Raw genomic sequence first — 20,421 nt, 5'->3', positions numbered from 1 at the left:
GTGTGTGTGTGTGTGTGTTTTCAATTGGTGTCTTGTCTACTCATCTTGTGTGTGTGTGTGTGTGTGTGTGTGTGTGTGTGTGTGTGTGTGTGTGTGTGTGTGTGTGTGTGTGTGTGTGTGTGTGTGTGTGTGTTTTAGAAACTGGTTGAGCAGGGCGCCAGTTAGCCTTGGGTGTCCTGTTGTTGTACAAACGAGATTTAGTTGTGTGTGTGTGTGTGTGTGTGTGTGTGTGTGTGTGTGTGTGTGTGTGTGTGTGTGCATATATGTGTGTAGTATTAGAGCGAGTGTCTATGTATGATAGTTTGAGAGCGGGAGTCTGGCTGACACTAGATATGTGATTATTTAATCAAATTAAAAAAAACTTTAATTTCTTCAACTGGACTTTGTGGACTTCAGATGTCAGATGTCTCTACATGAATAGATACATTAAGCATTAAATGGTGATGGACGCTCTCCTTTGATTTCTAATTGATGCTTGAAATATGTTATTGATAGTAAAAACTCATTTAAAATAATTTTCCTCTAAAGCAAAAATTAAGATGCCAATTTCTTTTACAAAATTTGCAAACCTTTCCAAAATAGGTGTGAGTTTGAAATTAAAAATGGAAAAAGAATCACAATATGAACGTAAAAAAATAATTGGAAAAGAAATATCAGTAATTTCCAGAGGGTCTACTTTTAGTGGAAATTGAATTGTGCTGATAGATTGGTTATGCTATGAGTTGAGAGAAAAGTTACTTTCTGTTTCCTGACAATCACATGTAGAGATGGACGATGTGGAGGTTGGACTGACACACTCCATCAAAAATATTTTACCGTGCGTGTGTGTGTGTGTGCTTGTACTGTTCATGTTGTGAGGACTTAAATCAGATTACAAAGCCACATTGTGGGGACCCACCTTCCTTTTGGGGACCAATAAGCCCTGAAATGTGAGATATTAAATGTTAATGAAAGTGAAGACTTGGTTTACAGTTTAGACTAATGTCTGGGTAAGTTTAGGGTTTGTCAAGTACTGATTATGGTCAGGGTAAGTCTCCAAGAAATGAATGTAAGTCAATGTAATGTCCTCTGACATGATGGAAACAAGACTATGTATGCGTGTGAAACGTCTAAATTGCTCGACCGGTTTGCTTATGAATACTGTAAATACCTATGGAAGTCGTAAGTTGTGTGAAAGGTGTGTGTGTGTGTGTGTGTGTGTGTGTGTGTGTGTGTGTGTGTGTGTGTGTGTGTGTGCAATTGTTGTCAGACCTGATGAAGTGATGACACACGGATTCTTCGAAGGGCCTCATGCAAAACCAAAACCAAAAATAGACACCAGTTAAACGGTTAGCATGATAGTTGTTATTGAAATAGACCTTTACGTCTGCCTACGTGTCAGTCTCCCTCACTGGATATCTGTGGCTTCATAAGGGATTGTGAAAATAAGTTCAAGAGGTAAACCATTTTTCTGGATGATACTTATCTCTCGACTTCGTGTATCACATTCCACAGTTGCAAACAGGGGCAGAGTCATCTAAGACGTGATTTTTTATCTTTTTTTTCTCGAGTGTGACCTTAATGGTATCGTGTTTGGGAGCTCTCTCGTTTCAGGAAGACAAGAACAGTCTTGAAACTGAAGGCAACAGGAATAAAATATCTCTTGGTTTTTTTTTTAAAGCAGGAAGCTGATGGGAAGCTACTATTCAGATAACCTCAAGCATAAGGAAGAGAAACAGCTTAAACTGCATGAATTATGTGCGCGCGCGCGCGCACACACACACACACACACACACACACACACACATTGTATGTGGTCATGTCACATGACTGTCACGTGATCATCTCATGCTCATGATGGGGAAGCACAGATTCTGTGCAGTGTGTATGTGACAAAGCCATAAGCCTAATCCACCAACAGTGAAGCAGAAATCTAAAGCTGCAGAGTAAAGAGACTCATGCAGCAGCAGAGAGAGAGAGAAGGGAACCTGTTAGCACTATTGTGTTGTTTATGAAACACCTGTAACAAGATCTGATCAGCCTCACTCTCCCCTCTCTCTCTCTCTCTCTCTCTCTCTCTCTCTTTCTGTTTGTCACAAACACACATACCTGGGGAGCACAATGGCCACATTCTTCCCCTCTTTCTACCCCCCCACCTCCCTCTTGAGCTCCCCTCTGATCGGGCCAAACACAGAGCTGCAGCGAGACCAAGGAAAGTTGAAACAGGTAGAAATTAGGGTAGCACATACAGGTGGAAAAAGGAGGGAACCAAGTGAAAAATCATTTAAATGTGCTCATTTACACCAGCAGATACTTTGGACTGGTTCTCTTCCTCTGCCACCAAAGCTAAAAAAAAATATGGGAATAGGCAGCAAAATGGAGGAAAATATTAGCAATAAACTGTAATGACAATTAGGGCCCTCAAGTTAACGGGTCAGTTCCCCAAAATCAAAAAAATATTTTATCTAAAGAGAGTCCTTCACGCTAAATAACTAAACTTGTTGTTTTTCATGCCCTCCAGGACAACAGCCACTTTTGCCATGACACCTCTTTTTACAGCACATCATTTGTCTGTCCCTTTAAAAAATGATAAATTACTGTTTCTTAATTTAAAGAATTGTTCTTATGGCTTGCTACAGTTTAAAGGCAACAAACAACTTGGCAAGGGAAACATCATAGTTTGGGTTAAAGAGAGGTTTGACACTTTTGATATAAAATATCATCTCCTTATCATATTATCATGTTAGACATTTGTATGAAATTCTGTCATAATTAGGGATGAATTCTTGAGTTATGGCCACAAATGTGTTTTGTGAGATCACAGTGACCTTTCACCTTTAACCCACACTTCTTAATTAGTTGACTTTTGAGTCCAAGTGAACATTTATGCTAAATTTGAGGAAATTCCCTCAAGACATTTCTGACACATTGTGCCCAGTGCTGGACAAACTTTCCCATAAACATAACAGGGAGAGTTTTACATGCTTTGATGTTTTGTGCACACGAATACCATTCATCATGATTATATTGAGGAGAATGCAGAAATGGCATGACAGTTATTTCCAAACCAGGATTAATTAAACCATAACTGTCTGTCTGTTTGTTTGATTTCACGAGGCTTAAGTGAGAAAAAGTGTCTCCGTTGTGATTAGAGTGGGCCGTTGAGATGAGGCATTGTGCAACTGTCTGTCTTCTGGGAACGTGGCAGGACTGTTGAGTGTGTAAACAGGTGACATTCACTCACTGCGAAGGCTGCATCAACACTCCTCCTCCCCCCTTTTCCTCAGTCCCCTGCCTTCCGCTGTTCAACCTCTGACCCCTGCGTGCACCCTACACCCCCCAGTGTGGTGACACGGCTGAACCCTTCATCCTCTCCTCCTATCCTGCTCGCTTCCCTCCTTCCCTCCAACCTGCTCATGCACTAATGCTGTTATTATGCTTCATTTCACTGCTAGTTTCTTGATCCACCTCTTGCATCCTTTCAGGTTAAATGAGTGAAGACAGAGGGACATTGAGGGACAGGTTCTCATAAGACAATACTTACAAACCAATCGATACATCGCATTGACCGCCGTAATTGTGCTTCTTGTATATTAGCAGTGAGGTGGTATCTCCCTCATGTGATTTGGATGTAAGTAATGGAGACTGTACGTAAATGTATGTGTTTTTGCACTGAGCGCGGACACCTGATGTTTGATTAAAAAGGGATCTCTGATCTCTTCGTGGTCTGGATGGACCCAGAAAACAGCTGCAGAGATTAAAAACTGAATCATTGTAATATACACTTGAAAAACGTGTACGTGTCCTTTAGCTTGTTCACGCACACACACACACACACACACACACACACACACACACACACACACACACACACACACACACACACACACACATACTGAGCATCCTGTTGCCTGTTCTCAAACAGACTCTTCACTGCATACCTGTTGCTACACACAATGGGCTAGTTGTCTGGACAGTAGGCCAAGAGGCAAGGTGTGTGTGTGTGTGTGTGTGTGTGTGTGTGTGTGTGTGTGTGTGTGTGTGTGTGTGTGTGTGTGTGTGTGTGTGTGTACGCGTGCGCACACGCAGTGGGTGATTTGATTCTAGGAGGGAAGGCAAGCAAATGTGGATAGTGTTGAAGGGGGGAAAGTGAGTAGGTCTGGGGGACAGAAACTACACACTGTAGTACGCTGCATCTCATGATAAGGCCCAACCCCAAACACACACACACACACACACACTCGCACACACACACACACACACACACACACACACACACACACACACACACACACACACACACACACACACACACACACACACACACACACACACACAGTTGTGTTTCCATCACTTCAGAGGACATTACATTGACATACATTTGTTTCCAGGAAACTTTCCATGTAACCCAACCATACTTACCTAATCCAAGCATCAACCTAAAACTAACTTTACCTTCAATGGTGTGGCCGACCTAAAACAGAAAACGGTCCTTACAATGTGACACACACACACACACACACACACACACACACACATATACACACACACACACACACACACACACACACACACACACACACACACACACACACACACACACACACATATACATAGCCACCCCATTCTGTGCCAGAATGGAATGTTCCGTGGGTTGAGTCTCACTGTGAACCCATTCACAAAACTGACACAAAGTACACTGAAGCCACACACACACACACACACACACACACACACACACACACACACACACACACACACACACAGAAACACCTGTTTTTATGTGAAGACAATCAGGCTCATCTCTCTCTCATCTGTCCCCCACACATCTTCCCTATCGCTTACGTTCCCACACTCTCTTTTCCCTCTTCTTTGTTTCGTGAGTAGTTTCAGTACATGACCAGGTGAACAGGTGCAATTCACACCTTTTTAGTTTCTCTGGATGATTTATTTTGTTTCTCGTCATTAAGTCCCTGTTTCGGTGACACCATTTAGCAGTGTAGTTATTGTGTGTTTGGGGATCTGAGTTAGCTGGAGGCAACAAGCGCTGAATTCCACCAGCTTTTTATTCAGCTCTTATCGGCCTGTTTTACTTTCCCTTCTCACTTTACTGTGTGAGTGTCTGTCTCTGTCTCTGTCTCTGTGTCTGTGTCTGTGTCTATGTGTGTGCATTTATGGGGGTGCTGGAGATCATTTGGTTTTTCCAGGAAATGAGGGAGGGTAAAAAAGTGCAGGTTCAAGATAATGCCAAAAGATAATGTGCTTTAGAGCATACATGCATGGATATTGAAGATGAAGATGACATTACAGTTACTGTATAGTGACTTGTCAATACTTTACTATGTACACAGCTAATTCTATTTATTGCATGCTGAGTAATCATCCTGCCATTTAATAAAAGAGACATGCAGCAGAAACAGGATCAGTCAGAAGCTGTGACTTCACAGCATCCCATCATGCATATAAAACAAGTACAGCCGCTTTAATGGAAATATTAACTACATATTCAGGTAGTTCTAAGTTTCTGCTTGAATAGTTGGGGATAGTTTGAAGCCAGTGTATACCTAAAGCACAAGGAATATCTCAAGGCAAAAGTGTCTTTATGTATTGCACAGGCCCTTTCAAAGGGGGTCATGAAAAATGGTCCCTCGTTGTGTTAAATTTGCATCATTGTTGAAGAATTAAAAAAGACAACTTTAGAGCAAGGTTTAAGTATTGGCTATGGCCTCAACTGCACACACCTGGCCAACCGTCGTATGATAATCTTTCATCATTTCATCCAAGTCTGAATTCTTAGTGTGAATTTTATGCGCTCAGAACAGCATGAGGTTAATACAATACTTTACAGTTTATAGATGCAAAGATCACTGTTGCAATCTGTCAATAATGGCACAAAATAATGTTAATAAGTGTAAAAAAAATCTCTATTTACTGCTCACTTTGGAGTGTTTATTCCCTATCATTCAAAAACTGTTAGTATGTGAAATGTATACGTAATAGGCATTTAAGAAAGGTTTGCCAAAAACAAGGACAAGAAAAAGGAGACGTCAGATGATACGAAAGGTGAACAAATCTAAAGTTTAGTTGTGCTACAAAGAAGAAATCTAAACAAAAAAACCATTAAAATGTCCTTTACAATCATCTGAAAATGTATGTGTGCTGCATATCTACAGTAAATGAAGTAGGCAATATGTTGAGCACCGTAAACGTCAATGGACACCATGGTGCTAACATCAGTGTTGACAGTATTTCCAAATGATTTTCATAATGTGGCTAAAGTGTTGATTCAGCTGTACATTTATTTTTAACCTGTCAGGTTGTCCAAACTGTTTTCTCTGCTGAATACCTGGTAGTATCTTCTCATGTTGTTAAAGGAGCTGGCATGTTAGTGATTGTCATAATACAACAGTACAAAACTCTAAAAACAAAAACTTAGTTGTAAAGGTTTTCCTTCTCCAGAGTTCCTTCAGATTTTGGCAGGATCTCATCTATTCTGATCTCCCATTACATCCACATGCTGCTGACACTCTATCACATGATAGTTAGTGTCGTTTCCCACTGTCGGGAGAGAGGTCAGTCATCCACGCTGACGTTACAGTGGTTACTGGTTATTGGCCAGATAATAACTGACTGCAGTGTCGTTTACCGTCAGAATGACATGCTGTTTCTCTGTCAGTAGTGTCCTCAATTTGAAAGCTCCTTCAAATGTTTTCCTTCTATCGCTTTCCTTCTTCTCTGTCTCTTTCTCCTTCCCTGTCTCCTTGACCTTGGCAGTGATTGTAGCACCTAAACACAACGCTGCTGTGCTGCTCTGCCACTGGTTAGTGACAAGCCACATGACTCGGCGTCAGCTGACCAAATTCTAGGCAAAAGGGGAAACTTCTTTCATTAGAATGGAAGAAAAAAATAATGTGTGTGCTTGTGTGTGCGTGTGCGTGTGTGTGTGCGTGTGTGTGTGGTAGGAGGGCAAAAAGGCTTTCTTTTTGTGCTGAGTCATGTTGTTAATCATAAGTAGGACACTGGAATTGGTTGACAATGGTTGGAGGATGTGAGGTGACGCTGTGAATGAGGAAGTGTTACAACAGAAAAGAGCCAGACGTTTCCCTGTTGGCCAAAGTATAGTCTTAATGTCTAAGGTGCACGCGCACTCTTATCCAACCACACATGCATGCGAGCGAGTGACACCCTGCAGTGTTTGCTCCCTCTCTTCCGACGTTGTTGAAAAGATCAACTGAAGTCGAAGATCCAGATCCACCAGTTCTGATCCATGTGTGTTTTTACATTTCAACGTTCAACATGTGTGCTCTACATAGTATTTATTTTTAATTTGATTCTGGCCCTGAAATATATAATGTTGTTGCAAGAATGTGTGAGATAAAGCAAGAAGAGTAGAACAGCTTAGAGATACTTTTCCTAATTTGTTGTTATTTTTGTTTAGTTTGTTCAACTTAAATCCAAGTGTTGCTCTAGTTAGTTTAAGTACCAGGTTTAGTTTTGGTTTTAGTATCATTGCCAAATGATTTCTGAGGCATGAAAGATAAGAATTTTTAAAAGTGTTGTCCACATGGAGCAACGCTGGATGAAAATCTCTCATTTTCTCACATTAAATGCAAAAATCATTTTAGTTCGATCTTTCTTGTTTCTACAATTTAATCTTTTATTAGTTCAATCTTTTAGTTCAGTTGATATTTAAGACTTTTTAATGCAAATATAGTAGATTAGAACAGGTAAAATGTTGTAGAAAAAGATGCAGATTTATTGGGGACATAAGGCCTTGTTCACACTGCCAGCTCACATCCATTTTTTGTTGAATCCAGATTATATCAACATTGATTTTTCAAAATCTGGACAGCAAACAACAAAAGAAATCAGATTTTTGCAAATGTCATCCAAACCACATTTGGTAGGGGTTTGAAATGTGATTCCAATGTGGATTTCTACAGATGCATCTCAGTCTGGACGCTCTGGTGGATGAGATTTGATTTTTTTTGCGCCAATGGCAAAGCGACACAATGACAACGTCATTTTCCAAGTGAGTAGAATCTATACTACTTGCAGAGAGCTATCGGGGAAGAGGAGATTTTTGTGCTGTGGAGGACGACGAGAACAACAGCCAGTGGATAGACGCAAAAACAAATTGCCTGCTGGCACTTTGCTTCTGCTTTTTAAAGCCTCGTCTCCAGCTTAGCTATGCATACGTCGGTAATACAGTAACCCATGCAGATAAGTTGGTGACACACCAAATCCGATCTGCTCACTTGCAAATAACAGTGTGAACAGTGCGTCCTGAACATTTGAGAAACAAATCCAATTTTCCGGGAGTCTGAACAAAGCCTTAAATGGCATTTAGAAACAAATACACACACTGACAGATAAACAGAGATAAACATGGTTAAAGTCACACCAGAACAAGAAAATGTCTTTCTCCAGATCCCAGACCCACACAACCACAGATGCTCATATTTAAAGTATTGCTGACTGTGATGAAGGTGTGATCTGCTGCCTGCTGGAAATATTTTCATGAGCAACAGGCACTTCGTCCTGCTGACACCATCCAACCGTCTCACATATCCTGCGGGGGTAACACATATCTGAGGACATGTCTGTCATGTTTATGTTTCCATAAGTACAGAGTCTGAAGTTTACATAGAACACAGTACAACCCCCTCCTATCTGTGATGTTGTTTCATTCAGTGTTTCTGCAAATATCTTTGTTGAAATTTTCGCACCCGGCGAGCATTTTATGTTTAATGCTACACATATATCAAATGTAGCGCTGATGTGGACAGCCTTGTACAAAATAATATATATGGTTTTGCTAATACAGGACACATTTCATCAAGTGTATCAAACTGGGGGCAGAATCTACTGTAAAATTCCTGCTTCGTGGAAGTTTCTATTACCATCTTATTATTCTTTAATCAGCAGTCTGAAAGGCTCTTGCTGCTAACGGACACAGTCTAGTATGTAAATGTGTGTGTACAGTTTGTTTTAGAGTGTGTGTGTGTGTGTGTGTGTGTGTGTGTGTGTGTGTGTGTGTGTGTGTGTGTGTGTGTGTGTGTGTGTGTGTGTGTGTGTGTGTGTGTGTGTGCGTGTGTGCGCACGTGTGTGTGCGTGCGTGTGTTCGTGTGTGTGTTTGTGTGTGTGCGTGTGTGTGCTTGTGTGCGCGTGTGTGTTTGTATACACACTAGAGACAGACAGACAATAATACTAATATCAAAACCTTTAAATTGCAAAAACTTGTTCCTGTAATTCACTCCCCTGCAATCTGTTTTTTAATATCTACCACCATAAACAGCTAAACAATGTATCTGAAACACAATCAGTTTGATAGGCGGCACGACAGCCGACATAACTACAGCAGACTCTTCCACATCCATCAACATCCCCCTGCCTGTCTCAGTGGCCGTTGTAAAGCTGTTTGTGTATCAACTTCTTGTGGTTCACATCAGACCTGCAGGGCCAGTTCCCCCATGTCTCATTTAACACTGATGTGATCGCTATCTTCATTGTATTCTGCTATGTTCAGAGCACACGTTGTGCTTTTATGACATCTTTATAGAAAGCCCTTCATGGACTTTGTTTAGTGACTTTATTAAAAAAACAAAAAAAACAAATCCTTTCTCAGTATAATCCCATTTGTTGGATTTTGCTTTTAATTTCCACCAATTTTTTCTTTATTTTTTGTCATTGTCTTACACATTCAGCTGTCGGAAGAGGGAAATCTCAATTAAGTTAACTTCAGGTTCCCCCATATAGCATTTACAAGAAGTATATAAACATTTGATAAAGGATTTATTACCCATAAAGTAGTTGTTAGCATATGGGCTGAATAATATTATTATTTATCAGCAACTACAACTCCTCTTGGAGGAACAGGTAAGTGGAGGCTTTTGTATAAACAGCTAATGAATGACAATATCATAAAACACAGCTGTAATATTAGAACATATGTTTTCAAAGGAGAGATCATAATTGTTGAAAAATGCACTACATTAATAACCACTGTCCTTCTACCTGCGTGCAAATACGTTATAGTGTGTTATATACTGTTTATTAAACGTAGGTGATCAAATTATTTATTCGCTGAATAGTTGTATTTCTTTTTTCCAATTTTAGTTTTTCATTACTTTGTCCTTGTGTTTGTATTTGAATAGTTTAAGCTTGTCCTGGGTTGAGTACCGCTGACAGAGCTTATAACGGCAGTTCAGACACTGTTCATGATAATGGTTTGTGGAAATAAAGCTTTCTTAGCTTGCCTTTATGTGTGTTTGGGGTTGATTGTGTGATACAGTGCCCTCGTCATAAAGTCATCTCAATGTTTGAATCACGCTCTCCTTCCACCTTTAAAATAGGTTTATGGCTCCGTGTGGCCTTCACTGCAACCTTTTTACACCCCGCTGCAGAGAGAATAGATCTCCCTGTCTGTTTGTAAACTTTGAACTGGCTATCTACATGCACTGTGTGTGTGTGTGTGTGTGTGTGTGTGTGTGTGTGTGTGTGTGTGTGTGTGTGTGTGTGTGTGTGTGTGTGCGTGTGCGTGTGCGTGCGTACATGTGTGTGTGGTGCCAATCAGTGATTGCGTGTCCTTCATTAACAGAGTCATTGGTTAATGTGTCACCTGTACAATGGCAATAGCACAAACACACATACTGTATACACACTGTTGCGTTGGAGTAGAACGGCACGCCGGTCTCTTTAAGGGTTGTTTCAGGTTATGTACGCTTCCACACATTGTCAGTGTGGTGTCCTTCCTCTTCTCTCTGACCCTCTCTGGGTTTCTGGCAAATATGACTAGAATGTGACAGCTTTAGTCTGGTTTATATTTACTTTATCTTTACCAGCGTGGAGCTGCTAATGTGACTTTCAGTTCATACATGAAAAAATAAAGTCAGCTGAAACTAAATCATGATGCTCATTCTTGTGGTGTCAGCTGCCATGAAAATGTCCCATTTAAACACACTGTGGCAAGACTAGAAATGTGTAAGAAAACTTGAGATGTAAAGAGAGAGATTTGGATAGTTATAAAAAAACTGAAGTTTTCAAACCAATTAAAAAATCTGATGCGATCACTGAAAAAACAATACATTCAGCTGTCAACAGCTTTAACTAAAACTTCCTCAGGCTTTAAGTAATCTTTTCTGATTAACAATGTCTTACACACTGTTTAAATAGTCTATATTGATCTATAAGGTCAGTCTTTCACATATGCCTGAAGGTATAACAAAAGCAAACATCTAATTTGATGAAGAAAACTAGACCTCTAGGAAAAAGTGCTCACAAAGCAAACACTGACACCTGAAGTGACAGATCATAAAATGTTTGTTCACCTTTTTGTGATTATCTATACTTTGGTTTAATCTGGGATGTTTTTCTATTGGTTTAAGAAATGTTTGTTACCATGACAACAGAGATTTTGCTCTGTCTGTTTGTTCACTGTTTTGGTCCGGGCTAAAATATTTCAACTATTTAATGGACTGCCCCGGTTTTTTATTTATTTTACAAGCATTCGAGGTTTCTTACTGGACTATTTTACTGACTTCTGTTCCTCAGGTGTCACAAGGGATTTGCATTTATGTTTTTTAAGTGAAATATTTTTACATCTATTCGATTGATTGTTGTACAGTCAAGATAATTTGTGGCTTGGGTTGTGGTCCCTGACCTTTCATTTAGCGCCATCATATGGTTTACAAGATTTAAATTGTCAAACAATTTAGTTGATATAGATATTCTTAGTTCAGGTATATTTTCCCACATTTACCCAGGTTGGAAGTTTTACACTTCCCAGTTGTTCATAAGCGCATCTGTAGTACCTATAAAGTTTGGCCTCGTAAAGCTGCCAACATAGCTCTTATTCCATGAAAATTTGTGCTAAAAATGAGCCTTCTTTATTGCTTTCTTTGGGAAGTGATGGATGGTTTATGTTTATGTTGTCCTCTTGAACAGAAAGGCCAGCGTTTGGAAAACTTCTTTGAGAAAAAAAACAGCAAATTTCACCACCAAGAAGTTTCTCCTTCATCATTCTTCACTGTAATCAATCTGATTGAATTTTTCTGATCCATTTTATTTAATAATGAGTGTAAGTGTGCTCACTCCAACTCAAGCTCATGACTTTCCCCTGATTGTCATCAGTCATCACTGTTCGTCACACCCTCTGCCCTTTTATCCTTTGCCTTCCCTTTTGTTCGATTCCTTATCAGCTGAGCGAGAAATAGATTGAAGGAGGTAGGAAAGAAGAAGGAGGTTACCTGTGCCGAGTGGCCCCACCTCTCTCTCTTGGCCTTTGAGAATGAGTAAATACTAAACCACCTTTGCTTTCCTCCACACTCAAACACAGGCAAGCAAGGAGGCTGTCTTACTGCTACAGCCTGTCAACACCGACGAAGTGTGAATGGATAGAGAGAGACAAGGTTTTAGACAAGTGTGAATGAGCAAAGTGAAAAAGAAATAACACACCGGCTGCATCTCCTGGGCCCGTTCATCGATATCTGCGCTCCTGAGTTTGGGATACAGGTAAAGTGTCAATGCCGACCCTCCAGTCTGTGTCTGTCTCACTGATCAAACATCAGAATTTGTTTAAGTCTCTTTAAAAACTTCTTCTAGATGTGCTGCTCATTAATTTAAATGAAAAAAATGTTAAATCACTTTCAGTGAGCAACGGAAAGTCAGGTTTTCGAGCAAAATGTTGCAAATGTGAAACTCAACATTTTCTTGTTTCTTTACTCGTGTCTCTGAACCAAGTAAAGAGCTTCTTTTCTTGTTGCCTGTTTCACAACTTTATCAGAGTCAAACTGATTAGAAAAAGAAAACAGAGGCACTCAAACCAATCAGCGATAAGAATGGAGAGCAAGGATTCCTCATAATGAAACCAGTGGAACCAGTGGAGTGTGTGTGTGTGTGTGTGTGTGTGTGTGTGTGTGTGTGTGTGTGTGTGTGTGTGTGTGTGTGCGTGTGTGTGCGTGCGTGTGTGTGTGTGTGTGTATGTGTATGTGTTTAGGGTGGGGGATAAAAAATGCTTGAGTGACTGCACAGAGAAGCTGGTATCATTGCCTATAGACTTCCGGCTTCTTCGTCATATAAATTGTGGACTTTTACCCTGGTGAGGTGAACTGTTTGTTTTTGTGTGTGTGTGTGTGTGTGTGTGTGTGTGTGTGTGTGTGTGTGTGTGTGTGTGTGTGTGTGTGTGTGTGTGTGTGTGTGTGTGTGTGTGTGTGTGTGTGTGTGTGTGTGTGTGTGAGTGAGAGATCTGGTGCTTCATTCATTCATTGAAGTTATACTGAATGCTAAAAATGCAATAACAAATGACAATATTTCACTATTTTGTTGAAAATATTAAAAGAAGAAGAAGTAAACGTTACAATTGAAACAAAATAATTGTATAGACATAAATGCTATTTCACCTGTGCGTCTCAGTAGTTTTACAACAGCCGTAGTCTTATTCACTGAGCTGTGTTTGTCGACAGGGTGGACCCAAGTATGTACGAAGGTTAGCTCATTTGTAAGCCTGTGTTGTAAGAATGCTAAAAAATAAGGCCAAATGCAAACATCTTGTTTTTTTTGTTTTTTTTGTATTGTGTAGTGCATTAAATATCAACAGATCTCTGGGTCTTGGTAGTATACCCTCACGCACTCATGGACACACGTTCAAGGAGGGCCACTCAAGTCTTTATCACGAGTGTGACACTGTCAACGTCAGTGGTAATTGTTTGAAACAATGTCTGCTGTGGCCTTGAGTGCACTAGCTGATTAGCCTGAGGAATGTGTTTGTCTAAGGAAGCAAAGCCCCTCTGAGCTAGCGCGAAAGCTAAAGCAGCTCTTCTGATTAGGAGAGACTGTGGAGGTGTTTGAGGGGACGTGTGACGAGGTCTGGGTGCAGCTGACCTTTCTGTACTGTCCTCTTCACAGTAACACCAAAGTCCGTGCTCTTGTGTGTAATTAGTACATGGGATGAAATAAATGTTGACGCTGATGCTGTCACCAAAAACTCATTTTAATTGAAAAGAAAATGTTACAACTTTCTCTCCATAACATACAACATCTTTGTCATATTGCTTTAAATTTCTTTTGTTTGAGTCGAGTTGTGGTGTTTTGAGTGACATTTGAGAGAAATGTGAAGGTCCTGAAGGCAGGGGGGCTCTCAGAGTAAATGAACTGGAATCATCCTCCCTCCGTGGTGAAGTTAGTGTGGGCTGGAGGCGGTCACTTACGCACTCTGTCTGACCTGAAATTCTTCAGGCCAGTTTCACTTTGAAGGGCTTTCTAGCACTGAGGGAGGCCTGAACATTTGGTCCCCCTCCATTCGCCTTTCGTTAGCCTCTCTCACTCCTCTCCATCTGGTCTTTTCCTCCTCAGACTCCCCCCCACCCACCCACCCACCACCACCCATACAGACTCTCTGTACTCTTTCCTTAATTTCTTCCCCCTCTACTTGCTTCTCCTTCCCTCCTTCTCCACCACCGTCCGTGCTCCTTCCTCCCCATTTTTTTTTTTTCTGCTGCTCTTCTTTGAGCTTGGGTGAACCACAGGAATGAGGGTGACAGGTACATGGTTTGGAGGAAGAAAAAGGAGGAAGAAACAGGCAGCAGAGAACAGAAGTAGTAACAACAGTAAAGGGGCTTAGATTTTGTAAAATGTGATTCCATGCAAATAATATCATCTAAAAATGTTTAGTTAATGCAGATCCTTCTTTTCAGTCAGCATTGTGATTTTAGTCTTCATCTCGCTTTATCCTGTTGAAGTCAGCATGCTGATAGCTGAGCTGTGTGAACCTCTGCGTGAGGACATCATGTGTCCTGAGAGGTGAGCCACAGTGTTCCCTTCTCTCTCCTCAAGTTCATTGTTTAATTTGCTAGTGGTGATAATGATATCCAACAATAATGTGCTGTACGTGTGCAAGAGACAGCACGATAGGTCTAAAGGCCTCCTTTATGTTCATATTTGGTGGGGTTCAAATCAGAATACATTTTCCTGGTTGGCATTTTCTGGGATAAAAATATTGTTGCCATGTAATTGTTAAACTGCGGTCGAGCTGCGAGCAGACTGTCCTCTCGTAAAGCACCGTTGATTAAAGCCTCTGTGCTAGCAGTTTAATATGACGGGCATTTATTGCGACCTATATTAGCCATAGTATTTATGACGAGAGCAAAGGAGGATGTCAGGTAAAGAAGTATGAGCAGTGACAAAGTAAGCGCAAGTAGTAGGTTGCGGGTGGTTGGACAGATTAAGGACAGGACTTTACCCCAAGAGATTGTTGTTTGTGTCCTGCCTTAAAAAACAAAAATCGATGTTGACTTATTTTAACAACTATTTTAACGTGCGTAAGTTAACTTACCAACATATTTAACTTGCAACATGTATGTAACATCATCTACGTCAAATCATAAATCATTGAAAGTACACCTATTTTGTTGTTTCACTGCGAAAAGGGGGTTTTGACAGTTGCCTGAAACTATTGAGCAGTTGTTGGTTTTTTTTACACTCCTAAAGCATTTCTACACCTGCCCAAAAAAACCCAGTGTGGCCTGAACAGTGTGGTGCACTCCCACAGTTCGTATTACTCTGCAGACATAAACAGGAGGCTCTCTAGTCTTGTAACACGCTACTCATTGACTTATATAGATGACTTGTGATAAATCAGTCATATACCTCTCCAGCTAAGAGACTGATAACCAGTGCTGCTTTATTGCTGAGTTTATTCCTGATGATTCGCTGTTTTGCCAATATCGCAGATTCCAGTATATGTAAGTGTGTGTGTGTTTGTGTGTGTGTGCACATGTCTGTTTTGACCCTGGCCTTACTAGGGAACCGACTTATCAGAGATATCCAACAAATTCTGAGAGGCACTAGCAACACTTTCCACTCTTTGTGATTACTTGCGATTTAAATAAGAAAAGTATTCTCATCTGCCGTTGTGATTAAAAGCTGATCAAAATCAGGTCAATGTTTTTGCCAATGACAGATATTCCCCCTGTACAATTGATGGAAGGAGAAGGCCGATAATATTATTCATTTTCAATGAATCCCTTGAGTTTTGTCCCGAACCTTTTATAAACCCATCAGGGAGCTGCAGTGTTGCACTGATATGTAACTGTGGGTTCTGTGGTTTATTATAAAGTCTGAGTATTTTTACATCAGGATTTTAAAGATTTCTGTATTTCCAAAGAATGTGGTGTGGGTTAAGTGCAACGAATGATTTAGGGAACATGTCCAATGATTAAAGGTACGAGTGACAGTCAATGTTTTTTTGTCCACCCCTCGGGTCTATCTGTAGGGTTTAACTTATAATTGTTGACCCGACCGGCTGATAGTTTTGCTGTGCGGTCACTAGAACACCTGAACCCTCTGAGGTGTCCTGATTGGCTCCCACTAATGACTGACTGTTAATCTTTGATTCAGACTGACCCCCACATGCTTAGATGAAGGCCAGCTTTCACTGACCCTCGTCCTCAACCCTTCTTTTTTTGTAACTTGGGCACGCATATGCCACATTTTTAAGCAAAATGGCCATGAAAACACAAACACAACTACACACACAGACGTTTACAGACACAGCTTTTTGCTATAATCCACTTTTTCGACCATCATGTTAGTTCATTAGTCAGTATCATCATGAAAATAATTCAAAGGTGCAACAGTCCACGCGTAGCTTTCTACCTATTATGTGTGCTTTAATCTTTTCTTTTTTTTTGTCAATCCATCATTCTCTGGTCTTTATGTTAAGTAGACGTTCCTCTTGTATGTTTACTCAGTCGTAAGGAGCGGGGCAGGTTTCAATAGCAGCTGAAACTCAGTGCGTTGTTGACCACACACTGTGACTTTCATCTCTCGCTCTCTCTCTTGCTTTCGCTCTCTCCCTCATTTCTTGGGTTTTTAGACAGAAACTCTCAAAGTGAGCGACGTCCCCTCATCTGGTTGTTTTTTTTTCTCTCTCTATCTGCTCTCTTGACTGCCCAGGAAGGTGTGTGTTGTTTGCTTAAGTTAAGCTGTGCTAGGAACATGTTCACCGTTGTTATGTACAAAAAACACACATGGATGCCCGAATACACACACACACAGTTACAGTCTTGTGCTGACATGACATAAATCACTCTGGTGGTTAACTCCCAGTTAGAATTTCCTAATGTCCCTTCACTATAACACAAACATAAGGAAGTCTTCAAACCCCACTTTGAACATTTCCTGTCCTTTTCCCCCAGTTCTGCAACTCTAAGCAGAAAACCCTTAAAACCCATTAAAACTTAATTTCCCATCATACCTCTCTTTGTCCAATAACATCACCCTTGTCAGTGATAACAGATTTGTAGGGTCTTTAATGGTGGGTGTATATTGGTGGAAGAAATATTCAGATCCAATACTTAAGTAAAAATCCCCAAAACATCAATGCAGAAATACTTAAAACTCCTGCATTTAAAATCATTTTTAAATACAATTAAAGACGCATCAGTACTGTATTTTTCTACAGCTTTAGCATAAACTTGTATGAAATGAAAATACTTTGGTAAACCTTACAACACTTGAGTGAAAGTAAATAACTACTTTCCTCCATCATTGTTTACGTGTTTGTTTTCCAAAAACCAAAGATGTTTCCAAGAAACTTTCCGCAAAACTAAGGCAGGGATCCGACCACATACACACACATACTCTCACAAGTACCTGTTTTAGCTCCACCCTCACCAGCTCTCATGCTTGCAGCTTTGACAATGTGTGTGTGTGTGTGTGTGTGTGTGTGTGTGTGTGTGTGTGTGTGTGTGTGTGTGTGTGTGTGTGTGTGTGTGTGTGTGTGTGTGTGTGTGTGTGTGGGTGGGTGTGTGTGGGTGTGTATGGGTGGGTGTGTGTGTGTGTGTGTTATGTAGAAGAGGCAGGACTCTGTGGTCAGTGCCCTGGTGTACCTGTCTCTCATGGAGGTGGACTAATACTCCCAGAGCAGGCGGCCAAGCAGCGCAGCGCTGTGAAGCAACAGGGGTAGCTATCCTCCTATCTGACCTCTCTCTGCTTCCTCTTCTCTTTTCCACCACCATCCCTCTGCTGCAACAGCTCTCTCTCAAGAGCTCTCCTCTGTTTCAGTCTCACTTCCCTCTCTCTCTTGCTGGTTTTTATCAGGATTAATTTTCCTTGAATAACAATTTTTTAGCAGCCATGCCTACAAATGTCTCAGATTTGAGGGATGGCTTAAATAGGTTTTGCCTTCTGATCCTGTCGTCTGTTTGGTGTGTGTTCTGTGTAAAAACAGCAAGACTGAGGGTTATTCAAGCATTTGGTGTGTCATTGATCCTGCTGCCTTGTGACCCTGTTGTTAGGGACTGCGGTATGGTCACTGTGAATCTATTGCCTCCACGTGTTCATGTGTGTGCGTACAGCTAAGATGGCGGCTTCCTGAGGCCTGTTTTTTTCTTCAGTACACTGGATCACTGTCACTCAGGATAGAACAGCTAACTGAGAGATGCATTGTTCCTAACGATTGCACACACAAAGATTTTCTTTGCTCCATAATCTGCAACAAATTGGGAGTTAAGGAGAGCCTTGTTGCGTTACAAACGTCTGAACCAAATCTGCATATTCGTCAGAGAAAAAAAACGTAATGGGAGCGTTGATTTAATGTCAGGTCAGTGACATAAAGAGTAAAATGTTCTTCTGTCCAGCTGTGAGGAACTTTGCCATTAATAATGCCATGGCTCATTTGCCTGTTTGAGGAAAAAGATGGAATTTTCCATCGGCAGTCAATCTGTGTTTCTGATAAGATCCGGAGGAAGCCCGTAAAAGCTTTTTGTGTCTGCTCATAAAACAATCCAGCCTCCAATAACTTGCTGTTAATACGTAGAGAATCAGGTGCTTCTATCAATCATAAACATAATGTAATGGGCAATCTCCACCGCAGTAACTGGACGGCTTGACTTGGCTCGTTGGCACTGTTTCCCAATCTTAACTTCCTTCACTCCTGTACCAGTCTGAGTTCATAACCTTTGACCAGGTGAACTCTGTGTCTGAGCTCTGAATATAGATGATGTTTAATCCACAACTGCTCATTGTTCCTTAAACTGCAAGAAAGAGGTTCAAATCAGAGCAGAAGAATCACACTTAAGTGGTCGTAACTCTTATTTTACTTGCTGAGACATCACCTGTAGAGCTTTATGCTCTCTGTGAATAAAGGCTGTGATTTGTGTTCACCACAGTTAATTATCTACTTGTTCCTGCCTTAGGTTTCCTTGTCTCTCTCTTACGCTAACACCCACGATTGCATGCACCTATGTACAAAGTCTGAACTTTCTAAGAGCTGGAAATTGCAGATTTTTTGGTCATTTAATTTTTAATTTTTTTTGTTATTCATTATGTTCCTCATCCTTTTGTTGCCTCTTGCTATATTTAGTTATTATTAACACTCTTTCTATGATACACTTAGATGCCAACAGAGCCCACATACAAACGGACAATTCTTCTATTTTTAATGTCATCCAAAGGAAGAGAGATGACAAAATAACTGACCATCTGAGTTTCGTTTCGTTGCTGACACAGTCAGCATTGAGGAAGTTCAGAATATCTCCAAGTGGTCAAAAGCAGGAAGCAGCCTGTCCAACACGAAGAAGGAATTTTTGACAAACACACACAGACACACAAAAGATCTCCAGAAAAAGCCATTTTTTGTTTTTTTGGTGTCACCCTGACTTCAGTGTGTTGCACAGTGTCGACCTCTCAGTGTTACATAGCTTTATTTTATCACCTAACAGAACTCCCAAAGTGAATATTGTCCTCCCTTTGTCATCAGTCTGGCAGGATAAGGCTGATAAGAGATGGAGTCATGTTAGTGCTTCACACGATAGAAGGAACAGAGGGAGCTGTCGAAGCAGAACAAGAGAACAACACAGAAACAAATGGTGACAAAGATGTTAAGATGTGGCAAACTATTGGGACAACCTTGAGTGATGTTTTTGTATTTACTTTTTATTTTTTGAGCAATAAAGGAAATGGCGTCTTCACTGAGCAGAATCAGAATTCACATCTGTATATTAGCTGCTCCTGATTGGTTTGTTAAAAACGACATTTTGATATAATCTCGTGTCATCTTGACCTGTTTTAACAAGGACAGAGAAGCAAACAGCATCCTGTTTCCTTTTGCATTTTGTTTTCCTTTTCCCCCCGTTTTTAACTTTTTGTCATTGCTACAAGGATCAATATATTAAAGAAATAGTTTACTTTGACAAAAATATTATATTTACATATCTCCTCTGTATGTTTTTTGTTTTTGTTCATTTAAAGGTCTTTTGTTTGTCTTTTTATTATCTCAAACTGATATTTTCATAGTTTTTAATCCTCTTTGAGCTAGTTTTTGCTAATTTTAAGCCCTCTAGCTTTGGGCAAACTAACTAGTGAGCAGGTGTATGTTATTGTGTGTGTGTGTGTGTGTGTGTGTGTGTGTGTGTGTGTGTGTGTGTGTGTGTGTGTGTGTGT

The 20,421-nt window shown here is 40.5% G+C and overlaps 1 protein-coding gene across 6 annotated transcripts in view; it reads left to right on the top strand.

The window, feature by feature from the left end:
* Nucleotides 1-20,421, top strand: part of rbm47 (RNA binding motif protein 47) — a 32,411-nt gene that overhangs the window by 2,296 nt on the left and 9,694 nt on the right. The window lies entirely within an intron of this gene.

Source organism: Embiotoca jacksoni, unplaced genomic scaffold (genome assembly GCF_022577435.1).
Source record: "Embiotoca jacksoni isolate LCO1_2020_lvr unplaced genomic scaffold, fEmbJac1.0.p SCAF_4, whole genome shotgun sequence".
NCBI classification, from domain to species: Eukaryota; Metazoa; Chordata; class Actinopteri; family Embiotocidae; genus Embiotoca; species Embiotoca jacksoni.
Note: the sequence above shows the minus strand (reverse complement) of the source record. Positions and strands in the feature narration are given on the sequence as shown.